Here is a 26,910-nt window from a genome sequence, read left to right on the forward strand (position 1 = left end):
CAGTGGCAGGCTGGTGACAGGCAGTAGCTGTAAACATCTGGAGTTAGAAATGTGGAGAATCGCTCTCAGGAGAAATCAGCTCCCCTCCCTTCCCACCTCATCTTTATGCCACAATATTTTCTTACAGTTCTGCAATAACCTACATTTAGTGAGAGCTTTGTTACACATTTATGGTCTTGTGCAATTTTATAACTCCTCCAGACAGCAGAGTAACTTTCCACAAGACAAGCATATTATTTCTGAAAATTGTCAGGGTCTCAGGAGACTTCATCAGTATTTATAAAATGTCTTTAGATGTTTCTATGAGGTGTTTTATACTGTGATAAGTGTTGTGGAACAGACCCTCCTCCCTCTATCCTGTACCCAAAACAAACATCTCTACAGTGGTAATGAGAAATTTCTATAGCACCGAGACAATTTTTTTCATCAAAGGGTTGTGCCATGTGCTTTATGGGATTCTCTATTCAAGTCTTGATGTGGCAGCATGGCAGAGCTAATCACATCCATACAACACGCTGAACTGAACAAAAAATACGTGATTGACTCCAAGTCATGCAGTCATTTCGTCCCACTCTAGTCTCATCCTACGTTGAACTTCCTTCTGTTGCCTCCAGTACATGGTATCAGCAGAGAGAAGGAGAAGACACAAAAGAAGCAGTTTGAGTTGCTGCCTTGCCTGTGAGACGACCTCAGTGTTCTTACCTTCATGTTGTTCAGCTGAACATCTGGCTGGTTTTGGGTGGTTTCTCTTTTAATTGCTGTGCCAGCCTTTGCCATGCCACACATTCCTTGCATCATAGGAGCAGCAACCAGATTCATTATCTTCTGTTTGTTCCAGTTATCTTGTTCTGGATGGGTCACTGAGTTGTTTTCTAGACTACATTTCCTGTTACCTGCATTGACTGGAAACATGAAACTGGAAACAATAGTGTGGGGCTATGAAGTATAGAGAGCTGACCCCTATAGCTGTTTTGATTTGCATCTTTCAAAGAGAAAGTATTGATATTGCACTTTTCATCTTCAATGTGGAAATAAATAAACCCTTTCTAAAAGTGCCATATTAGATTAAAATCAATGGGAACAACACAGAGGGAGGTTATGAGAGTACAAATTATCCAAATCCAAATTGGAACTCCTACTCTGAACTTTCAGAAGTCAAAAGATGGAAAGAAGTATTTTTAGTTCTGCATATTTGATCACAAACTAGTGTAACAATAATATTGAACAATACAGGTAACACTCTTCCACTAATTGCCAAAACATCCTTTTAAGGTGGGATTTCTCCAATTTGTGCTTATTCCTACAGAATATGTCTCTTTTTATAGCTTTCTTTCCTTCTATCAAATATACAGATTTTAATATGGTGCTAGCCATGTTAGTACTTCATAAAGAAGAATTTTTGAATAATAGCATCAGAAAAAAATCTTGCTTTTACGAAAGAACAGAGGGGCATAGAAATTATTTTTCCATCTTTTATAACTAGAAGACTAAACCTTATCTAGATGAAGTCTGCAGATATTAACCCCATGTACAGAAGCTAATTCATAGATTTGATTTTTTTTTTTTTAAAGGAGTGTGTGCATTATGTCTCTAACCTGAACCTGTATGACGCTATTTGCATAATTTTCAGCATTCAGTGAACTTCAGCCTTCCACAAATTAATAGCAAAGGGAAACAGATATTTCCTAACTGTAAGAAATCTGAAAATCCTTCTGTTTGGGGCAGATTAACCTTTACACTAGTTGAAACAGGACAACCAAGGGGAGAGATTAATTGCTGAAAATGCATGATTGAAATATGCATGTGCAGCATCATCACCAAAGGAGCCTTAGGCAGTCAGGTCACCCCTGGCCATATTTGTTCCAGGAAACAGAAGCAGTACTGTTATTAACAGGTACTGTAAATCAGTGTCAAAATGAAAAATCTTGAACAATTAGAAAGTAATAATATTGTACTGTTGAGAAAAAATACTAAGACTCAGCAATAAATTTACTTGAGTGGAAGATCCATATGTCCTCCAATAAAATTAAAAGACTCATAAGCCTTCATTTCACTTAAAGATTTATAACTCATTACCATGAGAGTAAGACTGAACCATAAATTCTGGAGGAAATTTAGAGACTAGCCAGCAGGAATTTCATTTTGTGTGTGTGTGTATACAGATTGAATTATAAAGCTGGCCTCACAGCATTATTTTTAAACTTGTTGGTCATGTTTATATTTTCTAATTTGAGCTTGTTTTGAGGATTTACTAATTTTTTGCCCTAAATTACACTTTAGAATATCTGATTTAAAGAAAAGTGACTTCTTGTATTTAGTAATGAATCACTCCTATGGCTTGCAACATTTATTAGAAGGGAAGTTCAGATCCGTGTTTTTGCTTTGGGGTTTTGGGGATTTTTTGGGAGTGGAAGACATACTTGGAGAGATTTGGTAAGAAGACAAATGTACGCAATGTGTCATCTTCCACAGTATGATGTCTCTTATGGTCAGCTGAAGCAGTTGCTGGAGACAGCATACTGTGAACTTTCTTTTCACTAATTGTCCCAAATTTCAGTAGTCAAAATTTAGGAGGCTTTCCTTTCATACTTTCAAGGTGACAAAACAATTGCTAAGGATCAGAATAGAATACCCCCTGAAAACTTGAAAGAAAATAGATTTTCCCCTGGGCAACATAAATTACTTCTTAACATTCCTAATTTTTCAACATCTGGGAATAAACAGTCCTGGAGATTAGTGTTATACTAGCATTAATGTGTAGTTGCAATATCTTAATGCCTTAAAAATAGTTTCTTGTTTCTTTCATTCTTTTTAATTCTTCAAAAAAAATAATAGACAATATTTGTTATGTCTCAGAAAAATTAGAATGAGATATATTTTTCAATTTCACTGCTGTATTCTCAGGGCTGTAAGTTTGTCTGCATATGCTATTTTCAGTTGATAAATTGTTTTCTCTGTCTTATTATATACAGACCTATTTATGGTTACTTTTACCCGTCATGTATAAATAATTTTTTCCACACAAATGTAAATTTTAATGTATTTTTCAAAATCAGGCAGAGTGAACATGCATTAACCAGGAAGTTAATGCACAAAGGCAGCAGGCTTTTTCTTTCTTTTTCTTTGATTTCCAGACAGGTTTATATGTATTCAAAACTCAAGGCAAGAAGTTAAAAACAGCCAGTGAGGTCAACAGGCAGTTATTGGTAGCAGGCAAGGTAAACTTGTCTATTTTGAAGGGAATGTTTTCAGATAAAGACATGGAGATGGCCTCCAGCTTGCTTTTGGAGCAGGTTTTTACTAGACAGCAGATAAGTCCTCTTGAAGAATCTGCATTTCACAGAGCTGTTTCACCTTTCTTTGACAGTGCTGTCATATATTTCAGGTGGATTTGAAAGAAGGCTGTGTGGTTGCTCCCCTCTGCCTGCCCTCTTCATACCCTGGCCTCTAGATGCTTGGGAGGGAGAGCTGTGCTAAATTATCCCTCTTCCATGAAGCAATTGTTGTGCTTTTCCTATTCCTAACTTGATTTTTGGGACACATTCAGGTATGACCCCAATAAAGATAGGGCTCATTCCCAGGAGAGAACATCCTCCTGCTCCTCTCATGTTAAAGCCATCTTGCTCCTTATTTTTGAGAGTGCCACTAAAGTTTTTTACCTGTCCCTGCTGGCATCTGAAACAACTTGTGCCTGTATCAGCAATAGTGTTGCCAGCAGGATTGGGTCAGTGATCCACCCCCCTGCTCAGCACTAGTGATGCTGCACCTTAAATCCTGAGTTCAGTTTTGGGTCCCTCATGACATTGACATGGTGGAGCGTGGCCAGAGAAGGGCTGATGAAGCTGATGAAGGCTCTGAAGCACAAGTCCTGTGAGGAGCAGCTGAGGGAGCTCGGGGTGTTCAGCCTGGACAACAGGACACTTGGGAGACCTTATCACTTCCTACAGCTATGAGGCAGGAAGGGGGGCCATGGTCTCTTCTCCCAACTAAAAAGTAGTGGGACAAAGGGAAATAGTCTCAGGTTGCAGCAGGTGAGGTTCAGACTGAATGTTTGGAAAAGTTCTTCATGGAAAATGTTATCAAGCACTGGAACAGGCTGCCCAGGGGAGTGGTGAGGGTCACCATTTCTGGAGGTATTAAAACGTGTGGATGCAGCACTGGGGACATGGTTTAGTTGTGAATTTGGCAGTACTATGTTAACATTTGGACTTGATGACTGTAAAGGTCTTCTACAACCTAAAAATCCCTGTGGCTCTATTGTTCTATGATACTGTATAATTTTTATTTTTATTTTCATTATGCCGCACTGACCTATATCAATGTTGCAGAGTCATATAGTTACTATTTACATTTTGTTAATGGAGTTACAAGATGCAGGAAAATTACAAAAGTTTTTCATCCAGACAGAAGTTCTTGAAGTGCAAGCTCATAGCCTTTACCTGAAGATCACACTTCTCCTTCAGATTTATTGTGTCGACAAGTCTAATCTGAAGTCTAAGTTTTCACTGCATATACAAAGGATTTTGTATATGAGTAATTTTCATATTATTATTTGACAAGTAAGGATCCTGATTTATAACATAAATAATGTCCTTTATAAATTTAAATTTAATTTTAAAATGCCATTTAGTTTCTGAAAATCAGATATAGTCATGGTCACTGTAGAAAAATAATGACAGATGTGTCATAACTAGCATTATGTAAAAGGATGAGAAGAATATTTACATAATATGAATGGAAAAGAATCCGAGTTACCATATACAATTTTTTTTTTAAAAAGGATTTTTGGCAGCTTGTTCTTTTCAATGGCATGCTTACCTAAATCTCCCCTTGTAAATACTTAGAGAATAATTGTTATGAAAGCTGTCATAATTTTCCTACAAATGCATGCTGCTGATTATTCCAATATATTTTTAATTTATTGCAGCACTAAAAGCAGTGTAGCTGGACTGCGTAGTCTTCCTGCACTGCTGAAGTAAAAGCTGAAGGAAACATGAGAAAAATAAAATATATTTGTTATTAGAGATCTATAATTTTATTACCTAATTACACTTTTAATAGTTTTACGTGTGTTAGAGTAGAAAAAATGATAATGAAAATGCTTGAGTTAATTTTAAACTGAGAGAACCCTACTAGAAAAAAACTTAGAGGGTGACAGTCAGACTTTGAATCCGGGAAGAAAATTTGTTGGGAAATGACAGGATCAGCTGGCATTTCATTAATTAGTTAGAATCCAGATGGAGCAGCTATCTGCTGTTGTGTTCAGAAATGCTGTCGTGTAGAGAGGGGGAAAAAAAAGGAACCCCTAACCCAAAATTAGTAAATTAATTTTCCTACAAGAAGTTGAAGAGGTTTCTGTTTATCTACCATTGCATTCACAAAACGCAACTCACCAGCCTAACTGGAGTGTAAGTTTTTGCAGAGTACAAAACAATTACCTTTCTAGGGAATGGTTAATTTTCAGTAATGAAACTTCTCTGCTCTGAATGGACTTATGGCTGAAGTTGGTCTCTTATCTTTAGTAGGGCATTCCGTTTTAGTGGATGAATGAAAGAATTGTATGGGTAATCATATGCAGACAGACAATATTGAGGTTGTAAAGAAAAACCAGGATCAAGTGTAGATCTGTAGCACTTTAACAAAGCCTTTTTTTCTACCTACCACACCTTCAAAGCAGTAAGCTGTATAGCAGCAGTAATGAATAGGGATTTCCGGTTCCTTGTACTGCTGGGAAAGTTTCCCGGGTTTTAGTCCACATTTATATGCCCAGTACTCTGGAGCCCAGTGTAGGTAATACACCTTGTACAAGCCACATGTTAATGGTACCTGAGTTATAAAATTGGGACAGAACCAAGTGGTTTGTGTCCGTGCTGCAATGAAGCATGGGAAGATCTATCATTTGGCTACCTATTGCAAATACCCTGGAGCTACAATATTAGTGATAGAATAAGGTAGAACCATAGAATCATCACAGAACAGTTTGGGTTGGAAGGGACCTTAGCAATCATCTAGTGGCAACCTCCCTGCCATGGGCAGAAAATCTTCCTTGCCATGAAAACCAGGTTTCTCAAAACCTTGTCCAACCTGGCCTTGAACATTTCCAGGGATGGGGCATCCACAGCTTGCTTGGGCAACTTTTTCCAGTGCCTCACTACACACAGAATTTTTTCCTTATATCTGATCTTAACTTGCCCTTCTTCAGTTCAAAGCCATTCTCCCCCTTCACTACAAGTCCTTGTAAGCAAGTGCCCCTCCAGCTCCTTGTAGGCCCCCTTTAGGTACTGGAATGCTGCTGAAAGGTCTCCCAGAACCTTCTCAAGGCTGAATAACCTCAATTATCTCAGACTGTCTTCACAGCAGAGGTATTCCAGCCCTCTGATCATCTTTGTGGCCCTCCTCTGGACTTGCTCTGACAGGTTCATGCTCTTTTTATGTTGTGTCTCCCAGAGCTGAAAGCAGGACTCCACTTGGGGTCTCACGAGGCAGAATCACTTCCCTGGACTGTTTGCTGCTCTTTGAATGCACTTGGCTTCCTGGCTGCAAGTGCACAGTGCCAGCTCGTGTTGAGCTTCTTGTCAACCAACACCCTCAGGTCTTTCTTATCAGGGCTGCATGAAGTAGTGTTAGCTGGAGTTGTGGGGGGCCCTGCTTTCCACTAACATGTTTTTTCCATCTGAATTTAGGTTTAGGGCTGAAGGAAGTGTGTGACAGATCCACCACAGATTAGTTTGAGTTGTCATTAAATTACACCTGGATTTAATTCATTTAGCCTTCCAGGGAAGTCCCTCCATTTTTGTCTGGACCTGACTTTGCTACTCCTCTGCTTTTCTTGATGAAGTATCTGCACAGAGACAAACCTGTTCTCAGGTTTGGGCAAGTTGCACTGAGCCTGTAACACAGAGACATTACCAGGAAGTATGCTAAAATAGAGTAAGGTGTAATTCTTCATGCCACTTAAGTGGATCTAAGTCCCACTGCTGTCAAAGGTGGTATGTTGACATGGCCACCCCACCTGCCAGCATCTCCTGACATGGGCACACCTCTTGCATCTTCAAGATATGGGCATTTTAGTTGCCTTGAAACAGCTGTAAATTCAGCCTTATCAGCTCACTTTTGTAGACAAGCCCTCCAGCTTGATACAGCACCTATTTTTTTTTTTATATTTTATTTTTGTGAGTGGGGAGAACAATGTATCCTGTAGTTTTGTAAGTTTATGTCTCAAAAGGCCTTTGGATCCTGGATGAAAATTAAATATTAAATCCACAAAAATCTTACTGATTATAAAACTGAGGATTCGAGGAAGGTGGGAATTGATGTGAGAATTGACGGTTATTCCAGTCAGAGTTATTACAACCTACAGATTTTTATTGGGTAGGAAGTCAAATCCTTGTTAATATTGAAGTTATTTGTAAAGAGTAATGCCCTAATTCTCTTCATTTTCCAACTTCATTAAGTGTACATGATCTTTAAACCGGCAGGCAGGTGGGGTGAATGCAAGCTCTAGTGATTATCACTTGCTTGGTTGACTCACCTTATTGCTCTTTGAAATCTTAGGCTCTGTTTCTTTCATGATGTTTAATATTTTAAAAAGTGTCAGTTGCAACAATACGTAAAGGGAGCTGACAGGAATAAACAGGAAATGCTCTGCTTTTTGTAACCCGTGGATGTTTGGTGGTATGGAGATTCAAGCTTTTTCTTAGGATGAGGCATAAAGCTGTGTAGAATAACACCACCCGGGAGTATCTGCTTTGTTTAGGATTGCTGCAGGCTGATGTTTTCACCTACTGTGTATCTAATAGTTGCATTAAACAAAATTGTATTCCTTTCCTTCCCGTACAACTGTTGTTTTCTTCTTTCCCAAGCCTGCATTTTAAATGTTTTGCCTGTTAATTTGATATTTGCATCAAAAGTCTCAGGATTTCTGGTCATAGATGAACACAATACAAAGTAATAGATTTTTCCTGGTTGCTTTCATCTGACATATTATATATTCTTAAATTTTGTTCACGTGGATACGATGACAAGTTAATAAGGTTTAGGTGCAATCATTCTTTTTTTGACAAGGTGAAAATCTGAAAATGGAAATTTTCCTGATTTGTAAGTACAGTACTGATGAACACATGTAAAGCCATAAAAATTTAAGAAATATCACATGAAAAAAAGAACAAATTAAGAAAGATGAAACTCTTCATGAAAATCATTCCCTAAGATTTTTTTCCCATTCCAGTGTTTATCACAGTGTCAAATGGGGTAAACTTCTTGATTTAGTATTCTGTGAGGTTGCCAAAATAGGAAATCAGTTAAAAATAAGATGTTAAACAAACATTTTTATTTTAAAGGAGAAAATAACTATTTTTAAAGTCTACTTTATTTTAATTTTAGATTGAGATTTCAAGAAAGGGGTTTAAATCATGCTCCTCTGTGGTTAGATAAAAGGTAGGAGAATAGAGACAGTGGTGAAGGTAATCTGGCCCCTAAGGAGTTACAGCTGTGCTAATTATCAAGCATTAAGAACAAGCCTGCTCTTAATAGGCCACAGCTGTATTCAATTAAGAGGGGTATTATAAAAGAGCAGGTTGGCTGGTCGAGATGTGAGATGGAGTTTGTTGGCTGTGCTGAGAAGAAGGAGTCAGTGCTGTGAGGAGCTGCTCATGAGATATCATCGAGAAGGTATGAAACCTGTGCAATAGGATAACAACACCCCTCCTCCAGAATATCTCTGTAATTAATGGGGATTGCATAGTGCAGGTACTATATCTCCGTAGGAAGGTTCAATTGCAAGGAAACCTTGAGCTCTCAGGTGTCACCTCTTAGTTCCTTTAGTAGGAGAATGAATGTCCTAAGAAAGGAGCAAATTTTATTTGCAAATAATTATTTGCTAATATTATTGCCAAATAATATTTTCATATTTGACTAAGCTGAGAAAGTTTTTGGCTTTTGTATTCGTTTATTGAATAATAATGCTTAAAGTCTTTATTTTGATTGAAACATGAAGTAAAAAGTTGTTAAAATAGCAATTCTCTAGAGAAGGAAAAAAGAATTTTTATCCTGACACAAACATTTTGACAGGTTGGGAGGATATTAATGTTTTAGTGAATTGAGGTGTAGTATGATGCTATATTTATCAAATCTGTTCCAAATAACTCAGAAGGTATAACCTTGTAAAATATGCACCTCTTACTTTTTCTAGAATGGATTTTATTAGTTGTGTGTCAGTTTAATTATTTCAGGAATGAATACAAAATCGGTGAAGAAATGTACCTTGTTTTTTACTCAATCTTCAATACCTGGAATTTGGATAAGACAATCCTCACCATTTATTACATTCCAGTATTACTGTATATTTGTTCTAAATGTTCTGAAATGGAAAAAAAGTAAGCTTATTTTTGTTTTACTAAAATGCATTAGTTCAGTAAGAATGAGTGAATAGCTGTTATTTCTCTTGAAACTGTAAACTATCAAACTTGCATTCACTGGCTGTCTCTTGTCTTCTTGGTGTAAATTTATGAGAAAAAAAATGCCCCACTGTAGTTATATAATTTTAATTGGGTGAAAGAATGAGCCTTAGCTCATTCTTAAGCCGTAGCTTAAGATAGAAAAGAAACTATTGCAGTGATTAACAAATTCTAAAGGGCAGAATTTCAGGTAGCAGGGCACATAAGTGATTTTGCTTTGTATTACTGGGCACTTGAATAGGTATAAAAAACTGTATTTTTAACTTGTGGCCTAAGGAGATTCTTCAGTCACAGTACTGTATGAGAAGTTAAATTCACTGGTGTATTTTCAGATTTTTCAGGAAGAGGATTTTGAGGTTTAATGTCTCATTACTGGAATTCTGTGCTTCTAGCTAACATTGGTGAAGTTGTACATGTGAATAAATAAGTGAAGCAAATGAATATTTTGAAGTGGTTCACTTCTCTGCATAAATTATCTTGTTCAGACATATATGACATGCTGCTGTGATGCTTGGGGTCCTTTCACTTGTGTGTTCAGCCAGGAAAACATGAGCAAACCTGTACTGGAAAATTGCATAAAAGAATGGAAGTTTGTGAGGTGCAAATAAGATGAATTGTTGAAATATAGGTAGTTAGAGAAAAGATCCTGAGGAAGAAATTAAGCAAACATCACTGTGAGACTGAAAGTAAGTAAATAATCATCAGGAGCAGAAGGGTCTCTTGGATTTGCAGCACTGTGAAAAGCTGTGCCTCAGCGAGAGGAGGGTACAGACCTTTCTAAGACTGTGTTGATATGAACTTTGATACCCAGAAGAGGCGTTTTTCGCCATAGGTTTTACAAAATTCCTAGATTATCCACACCACACAGGTACAATCAACTTCTGTGATGGACAGTGAAGCAGGCTACTTAGGGTGCTAGCATTTCTCACACCTACATTGAATCCTTGTTTCAGTGTTCAAGGATTACTGAGAGGCAGCAATGCATGTTATTCCACCAAAACAACACCAGATTCCCTTGAGCCCCAGGCCAAAGTGAATTGAAATCTGTGCTGGAACAGCTGTTTTGCACTTTGTGTGAAACAGTTCTACCAAAAATAATTATATGGAAAGCACTATCCTTCAGGAACAGGGGTCAGACCTGGTCTGTGACCCTTCTGTGCCTACCAAGTGTGACCAAAGAGGTTGTTGAAAGTTCAGGCTGAGTGACATCTTTTAAAAGTGTATTTTGTATCCTCTTAGGGACTTGGTTTTGGGTTAGATGCTTCCTTGCTGTTTGTCAATAAAATACTAAATTTTTTATCTTAAGATTTCATTTTATCTAAACCTGCAATTATTCTTATAACACTTCATTTAGAGCTGAATTCTCAACATAAAGTAATAATAATAATAACAACAATAACCTAACAGCCAAGAATTGCTTTGCGTAGTGGTGTCCAGGAATGCACAAATCCAGTAATTCTGATATTGTGTCTGTGTGTGCTCATGTAGCCTTTAGATTTCTTTCTGTATCCATCTAAATAAGAGAAGCCAGCAGATCTTCAGGACAATCCCTGGTAGCAGGACTTGGAAGAGGACTGTTTTGCTCATGGAGGTCTCTCTGAATGCTTCACCCACTGCTCTTCTAAGGTCAGCATACTTCAGCAAGGCTTGACCCAAGGCTTGCCTGTGCATTAATGTGGCTGTATGTGGTCCGAGTGTTTTTATAGTGACCCCTGTGTACTCAGAGACTAGGCACACATTTGCAAAGTGGAGTTCTTTGGCTACTTTTTGCCAAAGAAAATGTTGTCCTGAACAGCATAAGTTTCACATCATAAAAATTCAGCTACAGCCAGGTACATGAGTCACCTCTAAGTAGGTTTCTTATTATCTAGAAGAGGGAAAATAACTGTATTTGAAGAAGAAGGAACTCAGATGGGATTGATTCATCTGACCTGACATGCAGGCAGGTGTTTACAAAGCACATGGTTGATCAGAGTATTACTCAGCTGTGAAAAAATATGTACTCCATATTTATCCCATTTCTCTGTAAATTCTCAGCTAAAAATTGATTTATGTTTGAATTAATGTGTACTGTGCTTTGTTTGTTTGAAACACTTTTTTTTTGTTTTACAGATCACACTCTTTTACAAACTGTTTTGCTCAAATCAATATTTGCTACATTTATTCTCCAGGGTGTGAAGTGATCCTATGACATCCTCACATCTTGAAAGTGCTGCTGACATTCATATCTGTTTACAATACTGAGTATTTTGCAGCATTGGTCTCTGATTACCCTTTTACTGTCTTTGATCTCTGCATCTGTCTGCTTGAGGAATCTCTAATTTCTTAACATTATTCTTTTCAGCTTGTGAGCTGTTATTTAGTGAGAGTTTAAAATGTGCATGTAAAGGACTAGTCTGTTGATTGCATTGAGTCCCTTTCACAGCAGTCAGTAGAGTTGCCTACACTGGTCCTTTGCATTAACTGCCTTTTTTCAAAGGAGAACTGAGAATGAATTGTCCCCTATTCCCTTTTTGCCATACAGGTATTTATTGATTGCAGTGAAGAGAGACATAGGCAAAGTAACATGAGACATTTGTTCTAACAGAGCATTCAGATTAATTTATGCTAGTTGAAATGATTTTTGAATTCAGACAGTCTGAGCATATAAGGAAAGAAAGGATTTACTTGAAATATAGTTATTAGTCTTGAGTTACAGACTTCCCAAGTCCTGTGCTTAGTGTTTAAGCTACATATATATATATTTCTAAGTATATTAGAAAACTAATTAATGAACTGATACATGGAGTCTTTCTTTTATTTTAAAGTAAAATCTCAAAGCCCTTAGATTTTGAACAAAACTCCCCACCTGCCTTTCCCAAAGTGAGCCTTGTTATGTGTGAAGTCTTGTGGTACATAATTTTCAGGTAGGAAAAACACTATTAAGGGATTTGCTAAAGGGCTAGACAAGGAAAATGTGTCACACTGGTGAATAAGGTGGATGATTTAGTAACAGGAGTCATGGGTAAGGCTGATAGATTCAATGTCTTATTTGCCTTAGTCTTCACCAGAAAAGTCTTTCAGGCCTTGAGCTCAGTGAAGGCTTTGGAGGAAGAGGAGAATGCCCAGCACAGGATGAGGACAGGACCAGACTGGCTGCATTCAAGTCAGTTAAGAGACCTCAGGGATGTACTTGCAAGGCCACTTTCTATTGTCTTTGCAAGCCTGTTAGACCAGGGTAGGTTCATAATGAGTGGAAGAAGCAAATGTTGCACTCCTCGCTGTAAAGGCAAAAAGGAATATCTGGGGAGCTACAGAGTTTCAGCCTCACTGTGACCCCTGTGGGTGTTTTAGAAAAGGTCTTAGAGCACTTTTTTTGGCACATAGAGAAGGTAACTGGGAGCTGCCAGCATTAATTTGCCAAGAATAAAGCATGTCTTACAAACCCAACTGGCTTTTTTTATAAATTTATTGGATTGCTGGACTAGGGAAGAACAGTGAAGGGCACTTAGAACTTAAGCAAAGCTTTCGGCCCCATCTGCACCTGCATTCTTCAGTCCTAGTTAGGACATTCCAGACTGGATAATGGACTATCAGATGGGTGAAATGAATGGAAGGTCAGGCTTAATAAAGTTCAGTGGTTGTGCTCTTCCTGGAGTTCAGTTACAAGTGCACTACTGCAGGGGTCTGTCCTGGGTCTGCTCCTGTTCAATAACTTTGCCAACTTGGAGGAGGAGATGAAAGGAAGCATCAACAAACAAAATTGAGGTCCTCAATGTGTTTGAGGTAGAGCTGCCATCCAAGAAGGGTGTAGGTTAAGAAGAGGATTAATGAAATCCAACAAGGCCTTATGTGAAGGCCTGTAGTGGGAGATGGTCAAAGTGGTCAGTGCTGAGGCAGGCTGAGGAAGAGTGCCTTATTCAGCCTGGGGCAGAGAGGACGTCAGAGGAGCTAACCACAGGAGCTTAGTGCCTACAGGGAGGGAACTGAAGAGTGTGAGCCAGTCTCTGAGGCACTGGCCACAGACAGAAAAATGGGAAAAGTGACATCCTTTTAAAGGAGTGTATCCTGTGTTCTTCTCAGGAGGACACTTGGTCAGTGGGACAGGACATGCTCATAGAGATTGTTCAGCATCATTCTTTCAGGGTTTCAAGATGTAATATGGTAAAGCCCTGAGCGACCTGGTTGTCCCTCAGAGTAGACTTTCATATGAGAAGAAAGTTGGACTATAAACCTTCTGATGTCTCTCCCAACCTGTGTGATTCTGTGAATGAACAGAAATAAAATTATATTTAGCTTTCACAGAATGTAAAGTAATATATTGATTTTTGTGTGTTCAGACAACATTTTTAGATTGTGAAGTGAGAGATTGAGCTGTCTTAATCTGTAAAGTGTGCTCTTTCCAGAGTTTGAGCATCAGTATTAATAAGTACTGGGTATGCAGAGGCAGAATAGATGAAAAGAGAGAGATTTATCTTCTGAATTGGTAGTGTCTTCATTTCAATCATAAGAAAGTATTTTACTTAAGAGCTGGAGCCCATACACTTCAATTTCTTGGAGATAAACTGTTTCCAGTGTGATTATTTACTGGATGTATTCCATCGAGTATAGTGTTTAATGTTTCTCTGACTGATTGTTCTGACAGAAATTCCTTATGTACTCATATAAAAATAAAAAAGGGAGGCAGGGAGCTTGAGTTAGCAGCCTTCCAAACAACAAAATCATAAATCCACTACTGGATTGCTTTTGTTCCCTGAAGCCTGACATCACTTCATTCTGAGTGAATTTATATCTTTTGAAGGGCGAAGAAAAAAATTTGCAACTGTGTTTTGCAAATACAAGAATCTGTGAACTAGAATAAATTGCCAGCTATTGGCTTGGTTCTGAAACTTGATTTCAAGCACATGGTTGGTTAGTCATGCAAGTATTCCTCAAGTAAGTCAGCACCCTATTCTCAGGTGTTAGGTTTGGCTATGACGTAATGAACAATTTAAGATATTTCGAGTTGATTTGAATATTCCAGTTGCAGTTATACCTAGGCTAGCTCTTTGAGTGTTTTGAAAACACTGACTTTTTTTTTTATAGGAAAAGTATATGCTACTAAAGTATGTGGCAATTATAAATAGTATATAAGGTATCATGATGAAAATTCCCCTTCTCCCTACTCTCCACTAAAATAGACAAAATTTTTAAAGACCAAGGGCCTAATGTGGTGTATTTGTTACTGCCTTAGATCTGCCCACAGCTGTCCCTTGAGGCATGCAGAAAGATTTGATAAGCAAACGTTGCCAGATGGCTAATGCTTGAAGGGAACGTTTTCCTACAAACATTGCAGAGTACAGAAATGCTGAGGCGTAGCGGCATTCTACAGGCGTAGCACTGCTCTGTGCTTCCAAGGACGTGCTCGTGTATCTCATCTCATCCTGGACTGGGGTCAGAGGCTCAATCAGCTTGTCAAGTACCTTTGGCACAGCTGACATTAGCATGCTTGTTTGTGGTCTTGACAGAATTAAAAAATGAATGCACCGTAGAGAATTAAGGTGCCTCTAATGTGCAGGCTCCTCAACATCCTACAGGTAAGCAAGGGTATGGACAGGGAGAAAGCAGGTATGGAAAGGAAAGGAAATTCTGGAAAAGCTGTTAGCTTTGAGTTGACACTGTACAGGACACACTGTGAGTGAGGAGAAGAGCTTTTAAGTGCCAGCTGGTGGGTGTTGGGAGAGCAGCATGTTCTATCTCCTCTGTCCCCATCCCTGCCCTTGTATACAGCTGATGCAGCCAAGCAAGAGTCTGTTGAGTACAAGAAATGGTCTTTTGTGCCTTAATTGTTGTGAAGGTATCATCAGAATAAGCTTTTTATGGTACTGAGGCAACCTCTAGAGAAGAATATCACATCTTGTGACATAGCTGTTCTCAGAAAAGCACTTAAATCTCTTCCTATACAGATGACTGGAGAGAAAATAAATTCAAGTCATTATTGTGTATTTGTAATTTCTTCTTTTGGAAATTGTGTTTGGGAATGAATAAACTAAAAAGAATGGTATTAGGTATACATAACAGCTATATATTACTAGTTTTCTCTTTCCTATAGAATAATTTCTATTAGATTTTGAACATTTGTGAAGAAATGAGCCTGATTTTAAAAGTAAGGATTATTTGGTTGTAACTTCAGAGTATGAGCCATCAAGTCTCGAAGTGAAAGCAACTACTGCATCCATCTATGCTTTACATCCCCAAGGCCTTGCATCATGTTCAGCATGGATTTTGACAAAGTGGAGGGAATGTAAGGACTCCTATAAATACTCAGGTCTGTGGTTCTTGGGGGAACTCTACCCAACCTGCAGCATAAGATTGTGGTCTGAGGTGATGTTAGCATCCCTTCCAAATTTGCCAACTTCTACTTTAATTTGCTCTTTTCACCTCAAAGTAGCTTAAAATTCAATTCTCAAATACAAAATTACTATAGACAACATCATACCAATCTAAGACAGCTGAATGCACTCAGTGATCTTGGAGATCTCTTCCAACCCTAATGATTCTATTATTCTGAGTTTTACATCCTTTTCTGAGCAAGAGAGGTAACAGTGAAAACTGAGCTGTTGTATACCACTTGTTGGCAAACACTTTTTTATGTAATAGATTTTCTAACCTTGAGGTGTTGGAAATGAAGTAAAACACCAAAGCAAAGCAGTAACTTTGGATGGTTGTGTTACTGGAAAGCATCCCGTAATTGCTTCCTAAAACACTTAATAATGAAATTCTTTGCTTCCCAGACTTCACGTAAGCAACAGATCATAGGTCTGCAGAAAAAAAAAAGAAACCTCAGTAAATTTCAGAGGAGTTTTATTGTTGTAACCTATGGAGCATCTCTTCCCTTACTGTTCATCAGGATGACCTTCTTAAAAAGTCTAAAATTTGTTTTCTTCAAGGTATGAAAATGATTAACTTAGACATTTATAGGACATGAGTGTTTTCATCACCTTCGAACAGCAGTGCATTTGTACCTGTAAATAGATGTTGTCTGAAGATATCTTGTTACAAGATTTTTCTTGTTGGTTGTGAATCACACCTGAAATGAGTGACTAATCATTGATAATTTGACAGGCAAGTGCCATTAAGTTACAGAAAAATGTACCTAAATTTACTGCAATATTAAAATATCTGTAAAACCAAATTCAAAGCATATTACCCTAAATACTAAAACAAATTTTCTGTTACATTTGCAAAAGCAATGAACCTCTTTATTCACATGAAAACCCTTTTTCTTATAATATGAAGTAAAATTCAAAATTAGTAGTCTCTTAGGACCACGAGCCATGTTTCAAATTTTAGTAATTATTCCTGTAGTTTTTCCTTAAAAGAATAAAAATAGGATAAAAATATCAGCCTAGAACATTATTTTTCACTGTTTGACTTTTGAAGGCAAAGGAAAATATACTGTAAGAATACCTACAGAGCTATCAATTAGTGCCTGGTAAAGCACTGCATAATGGAAATTACTTGCAGGATGGGGGAGCCAAATACTGGTGCAGATCATATTGATAAATAATGTACCTCAGCAGTTTCCTGTGGTGTTTAATCTTAGCTGTTTCAAAATGTTTTCCATAACTGTATGAATAAACCACTTATTACACGCAGTAAAGGGTATTACATTATTTTCTTCCCTGCATTTTTTATGGTGGATAATGTAGCACACCTCACCTCTAGAAGAGAAGAAATAGAAAGCCAGCAATGCATGCCAGTCACTCTTCCAAGAGGTGGAAGGATACAATGAGGTGGTACAAGTTTAAACAACATTGTAAGTCTCTTACAGAAATAGGAGTGGACTGGACCAGTGAGATTTCTGGACCTCCATACAGAAGATGCTTCTGTATTTAAAAGGGAGCCTCAGATGAGGCCACAGAGCCCCACAGACTTCTGCTAAGATCTTGAAGAGTATTCAGGCATCAGAAGTGTTTCAGATAGAATCTTTCTACACAAGACAGTCAGACCCTTGCAAAAGATTATTTAGATTAAAATTACAGTGTCATAGAAACATGAAATGGCTTGGGTTAGAAGGGACCTTAAAGATCATCTAGTTCAACCCCCCCTGCCAAAACAGGGACACATTTCACTAGACCAGGTTAGTCAGAGCCCCATCCAGCCTGGCCTTGAACACTGCCAGGGATGGGGCATCCACAACTTCTCTTGGAAACCTGTTCCAGTGCCTCACTACCCTTTCAGTAAAGAATTTCCTCCTAATATCCTAATCTAAAGATACTCTCTTTCAGTTTGAATCCATTTCCCTCTGTCATCTCACTACATATTATTGAAAATAGCCTCTCCCCAACTTTCTTGTAGTGTGGCATTGCGAGCCACACTACAATTTATTATTTTACGATTTTTATATTTTTAGGAGATGCCAAGTACAAATTTCTTTTGTTTTCTTTGTTTTTGCATTGGAAGGTGCTATTTTTAGTTGCTAACAAGTTTAGCAATTTTAAACACAGAAGTGAAACTATCGGTGCTGAGTGCTTGCCTCACAATATCTGGTTTGCTTAGTGATTTTTTATGTTTTATTTTTTTCATACTCGAAGGATGTGTGTTGAAGGGAAGCAGATGACATGCAACTCTGAAGAATTTCAAATTATTTGTACTTTTGTAGGTCTTTGATGATCCATAGCTGAATGTGAGTCATCTTAGAGCTGAAATGGTGTCATGTTTTAACCTGTCAGGTGGCTAAACATCACACAGCTGCTCTCTCACTCACCACCCCAGTGGGTTGAGTGAGAAATTTGTGGGAAACAAAAAGTAAAACTCTTGAGCTCAGATAGTGACAATAGGACAGAAATATTTCTTGTGCACCCCCAGCTTGCTCACTGGTGGGGTGCGTTGAGAGGCAGAAAAGGCCTTGACTTTATGTAAACACTTCTTAGCAACAACTAAAGCATCAGTGTGTTATCAACATTATTCTCATCCTAAATAATGTACCATCTGCTAGGAAAAAAAACCCCCAAAACCCCAAAAACTCCCTTCCAGCTGAAACCATGGAAATACCTAGCCCTAATTCTATACCATTTCCATCATGGCCAGGTCCCAATATTTCCAACACATTCTTTCCTGTCTTTTGATATATGCATGCACACATTATTCCCTTAGTCTATGGGCGATTCCTCTAAAGAACCCACTGAGATAATTTAGTCCATGACTTTGAGCTATATCCATAACAGCAGTTCTTCAGGGCTGGAAGTTGTTTGCGGTGTTGGATTGCTGTGTGCTGAAGCTGGTTCTGGTTCCATCATTTCTCTCTTTGTCCAGGTCTATCATTAATAAGCTCTGCCCAGATTCATAAAAATTCATTCTTCACTACTCTGGCCAATTATTCCTGTCATGTCATTGATATGAGCATATAGGAACTGTTGTAGTGAGGACACACAGTATTATATAGCAGTTATCATAATGTAATTCAAATCTCTGGCTATTACCTGAAATCAAATCTCACTGAGGAACAGATCAGACTTCCCCATTCTTCCTCATTACCTACCAAGTGCATCCAGGTCCTTGAGAAAAGCTGTCTCACAAATGTTTGCCATTGCCTGAAGGAGAGGTAATCTAAACTGTCTTCTGCTGCCTATTTTTTATGTACACTACAGTGACTTTATTCTCTTCCACAGTATGTTAAACTCAGCAAGGCTATTCAGATAGCAGATTTCTTAGAGTTAACTAAACAGGTGGATTTTTCTTAATGTATGCCAAAATATTTGAAGGTCCCACCACCCATTTCTCTCAGTGTAGTCTTTAAAGTCCATTGTATGATTTGATTTTCCCAGAGACTGGCGCATGATGGGGGATGTGCTTTACCCACTCAATGTCATGCTCTTTGGTCCTGGTGTCTATGAGATTGTTTTGGAATTGAGTGTCCTTGTCTGAATCAATTCTTTTTGGGATGCCATGTCACCATAAAACCATAAAACTTGTTTTTTAAGGCCCATCTTAGTGGTGGTGTAGGGCAAGGGTTATGTTTCCAGCCATCTGGCGGTTTCTTCCACCATTGCAAGCACATGCTGCTTGTCTGGGAGGGTTTGAGGAAGCAAGATATAGTCAGTCTGCCAGACCTCCCCATATTTGTATTTTAGCCATCCTCATCCATACCAGAGAGATTTTAAATGCTTGGCCTGCTTGATTGCAGCACATTTCACATTGATGAATAACCTGTGCAATAGAGTCAGTAGTTCAGTCCAACCCATCTATGAGCCCATCTATATGTTGCAACTTTTCCTTGATAGCCTGAGGTGTCATGAGCCCACTGGGCTCTAAATAATCCATTGCCAGCTCAGATTCAAATGAGCCACTTCAATCACAGCAGCCTGACCCACCTGCTGATTTGTTTTTGTGTTTTTCAGTGGCCCAGCTCTTGGGTATGGAAGTATCTACATTATGTACTTTTACTACCAGAAACAGCTATAATTCAGCACAACAGATGGATTCAACTCTGTGCTGTCAGTTGCTCTGCTTCCATTGCTGTAGCCACCCTCAGAGGACATTTGCTACTGTCCCTGACTCATTATAAAGTATTGACTTTATATATATATATATACACTATATATATATATATATATATCTATTGTTATCATTCAGCAATGTCTAAAGCCAGCTTGATGGCTTTCAACTCTACAGACTGACTCAATTCACCTTGTCCTTCAGCAGTTTCTGTGACTTGTCATGTGTAGTCCACACAACAGCTCTCTACCTTTGATGTTCTCCTGCAATATGGCATGACTCATCAGTGAATAGGGCATATTGCTTTTTATTTCATGGTAGTTCATGATACAGTGGGGCCTCTTCAGCACAATGTCCAAAAAACCCACAATGCCTAAGAAAGCTTGTGTTGCCTTTTTGCTTGTTGGTGGAGACCTTGCTGTTATGTTGTTAATTTCATCCTCTGGCATCTGGCAACCTCTGTATTGCCATTTTATTCCTAAAAACTGAATGTCTTGTGCAAGTCCATTGACCTTACTTTGTTTTATGTCAAACTAGCTTTGAGAAAGATTTGGCCTATTGTCTTCCCCTTCTCAAAAACTTGTTTTGATATGTTGCCCCACACAATAACAACACCCATGTATCGCATGAATTTCAGATCTTCACTGCATTCCATTAAAGTCTGGATCAGCCAATGGCAGATGATAGGGCTGTATTTCCACCCCTGGAACAGCCAATTACAGGAGCACTGGACACCCATCAGAATGAAAGCAAATTGTGTCCTGCATTCTGCTACCAAGGGGATCGAGAAAAATGTGTTAGCCTGCTTGGCTTCCTTTACCTCTAAGTTCTGGTTACTGGCACCATTATCCCAACATCACAGCTGCCAGGTGACAATGTGCTCACCTGGACAGCACTGCAATTCTTTCACATTACTCAAAGCTCACACTGGAATAGCGGTTGGGTAGTTACTGGCCTATGAGTTCTACATCTTCTTTCGTCCACTTATCTTCCTCCTCCTGTTCTCCTGGTGCCCCTACAGGGAGAGGTTTTCCCTGCTTTTTTAAAAAATCATTTTGCTAATAGTAAGTACCTGCTCTCATGTGTGGAAGTTAAATTGCAATTAATGACTGATATATTTTGCCTGCCAAGAAAACACTGAATTATGATTTTATAGATAAGTTTCCTTTTTGAATACTCTCAAATATTTGTTATTTGAAATTTCAGCATAGCTATATAATGATTTTTTTTAACATTTGGGCTAATATTTGTATTATACTGTAGATTTATGTATAGTGCAGATTGAGAGAGCATAAAACCAGATCTCCCTCTAGAGACAGTTTTGGTTTATATTTTCTTGAACTTTAAGCAAAAAAACATGAAAGCTTGGAGAAATCTTATGATGGCAAGCCTGGAGATGAGTGATTTCCAAGTGGGTTTCACTTCCATGTAAGGACTGGTCACAAAAATTTTGTTTACCCAACTGCCCCTTTCTTCCATCTGCTGTAAATTTTTTAAAAATTAATTTTTTTTTTTTCATTTTTGCCATTTTTGTCCTGAATGCTAATGTTGACTTAGAAGTCTGAATCTTCAATACCACTTAAATATGGAGGCCCAAAACAAGCAGGGTATGGCATGTTTGCAAAGGAATGCTGGTTGCAATAGCTGGCTTTGCTAGTTACAAAATGCTTATCAACACAAACACCTTAATTTAAATTCCTCTTTAATTGTTTGCTGTATATATTAAATAATGTGATTTTTTTTTAATGCACCTATGGAGAAATGAAATAAAAGCATGTATCCAGCAACCATAGAAATGAAACACTGATCCAGGAACAAAATGTAGGCAAAGATATCTCAAAGAAGAAGCTGCAGTCAGATTCCACCCCCCACTCCAACAAAACAGCTGATGTGTGAGCTTTTGCTAAGCTGAAGTAGTTGAGCATCAGAGTGTCTTCTCTGAATATAATAATGAGAATGCCAAGGTAATGAAGCAATATTTATAATACTATATAAGCTATTTCACAGTTAAAATGGGTAACTCTGAACTCCATATAATGGTTGTTTGGTGTTACTAATAATGGTGTAATACTTTCTTACATAGGGGAAGAAACAGAGTTGCATTGTGTTTCTATAAATAAACCTAGAGAATTAAAGGCATTTAAGTGTCTCTCTCATTGTCCGTAATGAATTCAGAGATAGTTTCCAGTTTTGAATAACTGGGAGTGCACCTATATCAGCTTTTTCATGGATGTCAAGTCCCTAAGGCCAGCTGGGCAGCTTCTCTATTTTACAGATCTGTTCTTGTTACAGGGGGATACCAATAGATATCATTGGGTACAGTGGGCTTCTTTAATACTATCACATCTTTATCTGTGCAGGATAGATGAGAAAGAGGAGAAAAGGTAAGGACAAGCAATGGAAATATTAAACAGGAACTGACTTCCATTTTTGTGAGTTCGTTTTCCTTTTAAACTTCCTTTTATTTTTTCTAAAAAATGTGTGGTTTTATTTTGTTTTGTTCTGGTTTTGTTTTTTGTTTGACTTTTTTGTTGTTGTTGTTTTTAATGGGTAAAAGTCCTGCTTGAGTGCCTTTTACCATATATATAGAACTAATGACCATTTGACCGTTCCCTTAGGTACTGGGGAAGGGATGGAGGAGAAAAAGTTAGTTGAGATGGACTGCTGGTTTAAAGTTCGTTGTGTTTTTTTTTTTTTCCTTAAGACAAAATGTACTAGAAGAAAGCAGCAAAAATAGAAAAAGCCGTTCTTGTCTCAGGTGCTGGAAAGATGTAGGCAGAACACATGGTCTCATCAGCTGCTCTGTGATGTGGTGAACCTGTAGCAGGATTGGGCTGTTGAGACTATTATTGAGTTACCTCATTTGTCACAATTTCAGAGAAATGTTGTCATGTAAAAGAGATGTCAAAAATTTTGCATGTCAAAATGAGATTCCCAGGTAGGAGAGAAATAGGCAGCAGTACAAACCAGGTATCTCCCAGGATTTGCTCAAGATTTGGCCAAAGGTCATGGGTGTGGTAGTAAATCACATCCCACCTCTCTGCCAAGTCTTAGTGGGACAGCACTCAAAAAGTAGGAGATTCCTCACTGTCCTAATGGGTCTGTGGCTCTGGAAAAGGATGAAAGGGGTAGTAGTGAAGAGTGTTCATCATTTTGGTTTACTTGCTTCTGTAGTTTTTCTTCCCATGTAGTGTTCTTCCACCTCTCCTCTGAACCCCGAGCCAGCAATAAATTAGTCAAAAATAGGATAAAATTTATTTTATTCTTTTGGATCCTTTATTGTTGTTCCTTTACTCACCTGTCACAATTTTTATTCTTTCTGTCAAAGGAATTTTTATTTTTTTCAGATTAGATCTGCTATCCTGTTCCACTTTTGTGCCTTAATCCAGTAACATCAGGATGTTGGGATACATTATGAGTCTTCACACAATATTCAAGAGTGCAATCTGAATAATACATACTCTTATATAATATGGTGATGCTTATATTAATTAGGTGTCATATAAAGTTTTAGTGGTCAGTCCTTTAAAATAGCATTTTTAACTTTAAGGATGTGACTATCTCAGCTGGGATAGCCAGGTCATGTAGTTATAGATATTTAACATGGGGATACACTATGGCTTTTTGGGCAGGAAAGATGTACCCTGAATGTGGAGGATTTCTGAATTGTCCTTGAATTCATAAAAAGCCCAACAAAATGATATTCCAAAATGACATATTCATAGTGAGGTGCTTAGAATCTCAAAGCTAGTTGGTATAATAATTTCTTTCCAAGCTCTGCTCTGTCAACTGCTCTCACTCTTGCCTCTCTCCTCAGGGAAAGTTCAGCCATCAGTATTGACATGATTTGAACATGACACTGTGTTCCTGAGCCTCATTTTTTTCCCCTACTTGTTCTTTCCCACTCCTCTTCTGCTCTCCTGTCCCACTGTGTCCTTTCTGTTACTTTATTTGATATGATATAATGAAGAATGGGCTCTGGAAAGAAAGCTCTGGGCAATAAAACCTCTTTTTAAAAAACCATGTGCATAAAGTAAAAATAACAAAAACTGTCAAAAGAAGCTGTTAGTGTGAATGTATTTATTTTATCTTTGGCGGAAAAGCTTAACTCAGCTCCAGGACTTCAGGAGTATAATAGACAGTAATTTCTATATGAGTAGAACATCTATTTCTCTTTTGAAATATGGGACAATCTGAACCTCAGGTTGTCAGCTGCTTTTACAAGTTTCAGGGGAAAAAAAGAAGAAGAAAAAGATAGACAAGCTATTTTTGAACCATACATCAGTCAATAATCCAAGTCCTTTTCAGGAATGGGGTTAAACATTACCTGCAGTATAAGTGAATACAGTGAAAACTGCAACAGCTTCTGGGTGGTGCCAATAAAGTGTGGGTTACAAACTTTGACTTAGAACCATGTTCCTGGAGGTGAGGGGAGTAATGGGGTCATTTCACAAGTAAGGAGAGACAGCATGGGAAGGAAAGAGACTTTTCAACAAGTACTGTGGTAGCTCTTGTAAGTTTATGACTTCCCAGTGCTTGGGACTGGGCTCCCCTGGCATCCCTGGTGCTGTGCAGCCCCAGTGGCCAGCTGCACCCACCCGGCCAGTGCCGAGCTGTGCACACACCACAGGTGGTCGCCCACATCCGCTGGGGTGGGAGAATCGCTCACATGACTGAAATCAGGAGCTGATCTGTGGGCTGATTCTTCTGTTTGGAGACTGGCTGGGAGGAGAGGAGATGCTACGGAGATGTGATTCATTCCTGATAACGAGTGGGTGAAACTCAGGCAGGCAGAAAAGCTGTGATTCAATGAACCTCCTGTACAAAGAGAAGACAGGAAGAGAGCAACCAGCAAGGATGCTTTGAGAATGAGCTAGCATGTACCATTTAAAAAACTATACCGTTGTGTCCCCTAGAAATACGGTTTTTGGAGGCAATCACAGCTCTTTATAATACCCAAACATTACAGTAAAAATGTGTTCCTTAGTGCATTAAGACATTTCTCCCTATAATTTCCTTGATTTGCTAGATAATGGATTTATTGAAACATAGTAAGAAAAATTACAGACTAAAAATAAATAAACCACCACATTCAAAAGTATATAGAAACATTTTTCAGAATTTGATCAGAATGATATTTTCTCTGCTGCAGTAAATTCACTATCGTAAACCTGCAGGGGGAAGAAATAAGCAGAGAGAAATAGTACAGCATGCTGCCAACTTCATAGATCCTGGGTGGGATGAATCAGATGGAGAAACGAAACCCAGAGCTGAAGGCCTATTCAGCACCTTAGGAAAAAAATGCTAATGAAGAAGGAAAAGAAAAAAATAAGCATAATAAATAAATAATAAAAAAATTTAAACACTTGAATTCGTTTACTTGCATTTCTCCCACCCTGAAACTTTTTATCTGTACCTTTTCTTTTAAAGTGCCAACTCTTTCTCAGTTTCATGAGCAGAAACAATAGACTATGCAGAGTTTTATGGATATTTCAGGCATTGGCACTGACCGAAGAGCTGTGCTTATGAATTTTAGTGCAGCATCAAACTGCCAGAGGGTGTACGCTCTAGGGCAGAGATTATTATCCCTTCATTTGTGCTTTGCTGAGCCTATTTTAGATATTATCCCTGGGCAGACGAGGGTTCTGTTCTGTGGTTGCAAGGCCCTGGTTGACAGGACACTGACACTGCGGCACCGCTGCGTGATTACCCTCTTGTGCTGCCAGATTCCAAGGAGTGCTGATAAGAGTCAAGCATGGACTTCATTTCTGGGACTTGGGAGTGAGATGTGGGTCAAAAGAGCTTTGTCTTAGCATTTTAAATCCCTGTGTTTCTATCCCTCACCTTATAACACTATAATATATAATATTTTTCAGTGATGTGAATTAATTTGTTGCTAACTGTGTTGTCATTTCAAGATAAATACATTTTAGGACAGTAATTTAAAAGGTGGCTCTATAGAACTCATATGTGGAATTCAAGATTAATATTAACATGTCCATGCATAATATTAGTTTATATTTGGACAGAATCAGTTGGCATTTCTTAAAGAACTAAATACCTATAAAGTAATTACTCATTTGCTCACTTGTAGACAAGTGTTCTGACCTTTCCTCCAAGTTCTCAGAAGGCAGTAGTGGTAGAAAGTACACATCGTGAAGGAAAATTGATAGGTCAGATGAAACTGTAAAATACTACCTTGTAGGCAGTATCCCACTATTTACAGGCACAACTATTAAGTTGAGGAAGAAATTTCCCACATGTGCTTCAATAAAGGCAAGCAGATGCAGCAGGTTATTGTATTATCACGGGGAAAGTTATATGACGTCCAAATATTTTGGCAGCTTGGAAGACTTCTGGTTTCTCATATTATTGACTGTATCCTTCTCTCAAGGGATAACAGAAATATGGGGAGACATTTCTCTCACCTAGCAATATTGATCAGTGAAGCTACTGATTTCAAGAATTTATTTAAAAGTTTCTTCCATTTCTGGAAACTTCTTTTTCTTGGAAAAAAAAAAAGTAAAACTGATATAATACCTTATATCCTAATTTAAAATCCTGGAGTATTCAGACAAAACATGATAGAAATTACAGTGCACTACAGAAATTTACAGTGGACAGAGTGAAAGATTATAGGTGCTCTAAGTTGAGAAAATCCTGACAGAAGGGTCCAAAGCTTATATTCATGAAATGAAAGTTTTTAATTAGGAAAGAGTAGATATTAAAATGCTTCACTTTCATTTGAAAGTAAATTTTAAGCTCTAATTACAACTACACCATCAAACTCCACTGGATCTATGCTGCTTAGTATTACTTCATATGTTTGGGAAGTCTTTCAATGAGGTTTCTGAGCATATTAGCTCATGCTGAGAATTCACCTTCCTCTGAGCATTTTGGGAAAAAAACCCTTTATTTAAAAAGCATTGAGGAGCACACTGATATTGCACTTAGAGCATTGGTTTTAGTGTCAGTACTGTAAATGTAAATGATTGTA

At 38.1% G+C, this 26,910-nt stretch overlaps 1 protein-coding gene across 3 annotated transcripts in view; it reads left to right on the top strand.

Moving 5' to 3' along the window:
- Positions 1 to 26,910, top strand: part of FGF14 (fibroblast growth factor 14) — a 382,286-nt gene that overhangs the window by 118,008 nt on the left and 237,368 nt on the right. The gene's annotated exons all lie outside the window — the stretch shown is intronic.

The sequence above is a fragment of the Passer domesticus genome, chromosome 2 (genome assembly GCF_036417665.1).
Source record: "Passer domesticus isolate bPasDom1 chromosome 2, bPasDom1.hap1, whole genome shotgun sequence".
NCBI classification, from domain to species: domain Eukaryota; kingdom Metazoa; phylum Chordata; class Aves; order Passeriformes; family Passeridae; genus Passer; species Passer domesticus.